This window comes from Eriocheir sinensis, chromosome 37 (genome assembly GCF_024679095.1).
Source record: "Eriocheir sinensis breed Jianghai 21 chromosome 37, ASM2467909v1, whole genome shotgun sequence".
NCBI lineage: Eukaryota > Metazoa > Arthropoda > Malacostraca > Decapoda > Varunidae > Eriocheir > Eriocheir sinensis.
In genome coordinates, this window is record NC_066545.1 from 7,351,571 (window position 1) to 7,356,570 (window position 5,000).

Genomic DNA, 5,000 nt, shown 5'->3' on the forward strand with positions numbered 1-5,000 from the left:
ACATCAACACCATCACAACCTCCTCCCCTCCCCTACCTTTGTAAACACACCTCTCCTCCCCACCTTCCCCCTCCCCTCCCCGCAAAACCAAACAATCTAGAATGTGACCTCTATTGGCACTCCTCCCCTTCCCCCCACTCGCCAACGTAACTCTCCTTCCCCTCCCCCAACCCCCCAACATCACCCCAGCACTCTTTCCCCACCACTCCCCCAGGGTAGAGGGAGGTCATGAGGGGGGGAAGGAAGAGGAGAGGGATGCAACCTAAATAAACATAGAGGGAAAAGTAGAATAGGAGGAGGTGTTGGAGGAGGAGGAGGAGGAGGAGGAGGAGGAGGAGGAGGAGGAGGAGGAGGAGGAGGAGGAGGAGGAGGAGGGGACAGTGACGACATGTTCGAGGCCTGACAGTCATTCAACCACGTGGCACTATTTATATTGGCACTGTCTTGTGAGGAGGAGGAGGAGGAGGAGGAGGAGGAGGAGATGAGGCCAGGTGTGTTTGTCCCCGTGTTCTCCCATGCGGTGCTTATCTCTGCACTGGAGGAGGAGGAGAAGGAAACATGGACGAGTAGGCAGCAGAAAGCCTATTGGCTCGATGCGAGGCTGCCTGCTTTCAGTGATTTAATAAATCCGTCAGCCACAGGAGTGAACTGCGGAAAGGATTAAAGCACTTCTGTACGCACTTGTGGATACTTTCAGTCCACTTCCGACGCAGCAAAGTGACGGTCAGTGTGATTCTTAAAGTTGATTGTTCAGCACTAATTACTTCTGCAGGAAGGTCTGTTCCAGTGGCGGACGACTCAGTTCGAGAAATAACTCCAGCCGATATCTGTACTGTGCTTGATTTGTTTTACCGTTGTTTCTTGTTCTCAGGTTAGTTTGTAGCGTGAAGAGTTTGGAGTGATTGACATTGCTGAACTTGTTCAAGTACTTAAAGATTTGAAAGACTTGTATCGTGTCTCCCCGCAGTCGTCTCTTTTCCAACGTGAAGAGGCTGAGTCGCTTGAGTCGTTCTTCGTAAGGTTGCGTCCTCAATGATGGTATCAGTTTCGTAGCACGTCGCTGTACTCTCTCGAGTAATTCAATGTCTTTCTTGTGATTAGGGGACCAGAATTGCACGGCGTATTCCAGATGGGTGGGTGGAGGAGGAGGAGGAGGAGGAGAAATGGAAAATAATATAGAGGAGGGCATAATTCTACGTTTTAATCGTTATTTTTTTATCAGTTACAACGAAGAAGAAGTAGAAGAAGCAGAAGAAGAAGCAGAAGAAGAAAAAGAAGAAGAAGAAGAAGAAAAAGAAGAAGACGAAGAAGAAAAAGAAGAAGAAGAAAATGAAAAAGAAGTTGATGGAAAAGAGGCAGTTTGCTGCAGACGTAAACACACTAATCAGGTCATGAGGAAAAGGGTGGAAAGGAAGAGGAGTAGGAGAGAGAAGGAAAAAGGAGAGAAGGAAAGAGAGAAGGTAGAAAAGAAAGAAGTTGGAAGAGAAGGAAAAATATCAAGTGGAAATGAGAAGAAATCATTTAAGTAGGAAAAAGAAAAGAAAAATAAGCAGGAACGGGAAGAATACAAATAAGGATGAAGGAGAGAAGAAAGCAAAGTAGGAAGAAGAAGAGATATAAGAAGGAAAGGAGAGAAGGAAGGAGGTATAACGAAGATGAAGTATACACACACACACACACACACACACACACACACACACACACACACACACACACACACACCTGTACCAACCACCTGAGGAATGGGATAGGAGAAGCGAAGGAGGGGAACGGAGGATGGAAGGAAGAAAGGGATATGGATGGAAGGAAAGCAGCAAGGAAGGAAGAAATGAAGAAGAAAGGAAAATAGGGAAAGAAGGAAGGGAAAAAAAAGTGGGATATTAAGAATGGAAAAAGAAAGCAAAGAGAAAAACAAAAAAAGATAAGGAGAAAGGAAGAGAAGGAGATGAAGGAGAAGGGAGGAAGAATGGAAGGAGAGAGGAAATGAAGGAAGGAATAACAGATGAACGGAATAAACAAAGAACAGGAGAAAGAAGATGAGAGCAAACGGAAAGTAAGGAAGTAATGGGGTGGAGGAAATTAATGAACGATTGAAAGACTGAAGGATTGAAATTGGAAAGGAAAATAGAGGAGGAAAGGAAAGAGGGAAGAGAAAAAAGTGATATCAACGAAGGAAAAAGAAAACAAAGAGAAAAACAAAAAAGATAAAAAGAAAGGATGAAAACAAACATACAGTAGAAAGGAAGGAAGAAGAAAGGAAGGAAGGAAGGAAGGAAGGACGGAAGGAAGGGAGCAAGAATAGCAAAGATGAAGCAGTGAGGTAAATTCTAATCGCTTAATGAGTCAGACAAGTCCTGGTAAGGGGAGCACAGGTGAACTCAGGCTGATTGGATAGGAGCAAACCGGAACGGACAGGTAAAAGGGAGGAGGAAAAGGGGAATGAATTTTTATTAGTTTATCAATTCCTCTATTTTTGCGCCTCTTTATTTTTCAACTCAATTATTGGTGTTGTTATTAATATTCTACCAATGTATGTATGTATGCATGTATGTATGTATGTATGTATGTATGTATGTATATATTTTACCCACAATACACAAAAAATACACATAATTATACTGAATACATGTCATTTTTTTCCTTTTCCTAAACTAACTCTTCACACAAATATATAAATAAAAAACTAATAGACTAAGAGAAGGTGAAAAAAGTGAACCTCAGGAACCTATAGCCGTGACACACACACACACACACACACACACACACACACACACACACACACACACACACACACACACACCATACCTGGCCTCGGTCGGTTTCTTCCTCACCTTGAATAGCACATCAACACTATCATCACCACCACCGTCATCGTCATCACCACCATCACCACCACCACCGTCACAACCACCACCATCACCACTATCACTATCACCATCACTACCCCAACATCACCATCACAACTCCAGCATCACCATAATCACCACCACCACCACCATCACCACCCTAGCATCTCATCTCACTACACAGCCTCCACACCTCCGCGGCTCATCATGAATATTAACGTGTATACTTCATCATTCATTAATCTATTCATCGAACTCAGTGACCCCATTTAAAGCCCTCGAGAGCGTCCTTGGATCACACACACACACACACACACACACACACACACACACACACACACACACACACACACACACACACACACTTTTCCTCCGACGTTCTTATCTTTCCAGTGTCCCTCCATTGTCCTTTTCCTCCTTCTGCCCCCCCCCATCTCCTTCCCTCCCTGGTCTCTTTTTCTCCCTTGCTCTCCTCCCTCCGGACCCAAATATGAGATAACGCGGAGATGTGTTATTTATCGTGTGACCGGATGTCTGTCACCTGGAGAGTTTACCTGTGTCCCGTTTTCCTTCTTTTCTCCCTCGAGGTTTGTTATTTTTTCCATTTACTTTCCTTAACCAGCAATGTTCCTTCTGTATATGAGTTCGTTTTTCCTTGCTTTCTCTTTCCTTCAGTATTTTTTTTTCATTTTTCATTGTTTCATATTTTTCTTCTCTAACTGACAGACTTCATCCTTCGACGTTTCTTATTTTTTCCATTTATTTTCCTTAACCAGCACTGTTCCTTCTGTATATGATTTCGTTTTCCTTACCCTCTCTTTCCTTCAGTATTTTTTTTTATTTTTCATTGTTACTTATTTTTCTTCTCTAACTTAAAGACTTCATCCTTTAAATCCACCGCAATGCCCCTTCAATATAACATTTCGTTTCCTTGTTATTCTCTTCAGCTTCTGCTTTTCCATTTTTATTTCCTATTGTTTTTCTTCTTTAACTGATTGACTTTATCCTCTACGTAAAAACCCGACGCAATGATCCTTCCTTATAAGAGATTTCATTTTTCCTCTATTTTCATCCTTCGTTTTCTTTCCCTTTTTTTCTTTCTTTCTTCTTCTCTTACTGACTGACTTCATCTTCTCTCAAATCCGCCGAAACTCAACTTTTCTTGCAATATCTTTTTTTTATCGGAACTTTCATGACAACTGTCCAGTCCAATTTGGTCGATGCGTGTCTCCCCTTTAACCCTTCTCTCGGCATCGGTCCACACAGCATTCCATATACTCATGATCCTCCCCATGTTGTCCAGCTTCCAAGTCCAAGAGTTATTCGGGAGCTTCATTAGTTTATCCCTTTCAATGCTAAGCTGTAGATACGCCGTCCATCCTCTTTTTCTTTGCTTTCATTCTCCTTTGTTCTTCCTTCGTGTGTTTCACCCATCTAGCCTTCATTCCCTCCTTCATTCCTACGATTTGAACACTTGCAAAAGGGGACGCTTCGATTAGTTACCACTTTTCTGTTTCTTCTGTTACCTACACCGGAGCGGCAATTTTTTAAGCGTTTTTCTATTATTTTATTATCACTTGGTTATGTCTCCTATGAAGTAAATAAAAAATGTCCTTTCTTCTTCTCAAATGATGCTGATATTGATGATGGTGATGGTGATGATGGTGATGTTAGAGGTGGTGGTGGTGGTGGTGGTGATGCTGGTGGTGGCGGCGGCGGTGGTGGTGGTGATGGTCGTGGTGGTGGTGGTGGTTCAGGTGAGACAAGACTTGATAGACTTTTTCATGGATTTCTATAAACAAACTTTTGCACTGGATGGCGCCATGACGGAATTCTCTCTCTCTCTCTCTCTCTCTCTCTCTCTCTCTCTCTCATTAACATAAACGATGGATGCAATGTAACTTACTAATGAGGCTATCAAACATCTCTCGACACACACACACACACACACACACACACACACACACACGAACAAAATACTACATGAAGAAGAGAAAAGAATAAGCGATGGAGAGGAACGGAGGAGGCAAGGAAGAGAAGGGATAAAAAAATGGAGAGAAGGAAGGAGGGAAGGAAGGAAGGACAGGAGAGAGGAAAACGAAGAAAAAACGAAGGAAGGCATAGAAGAGGAAAACAAAGAAAGCAGGAAGGAAG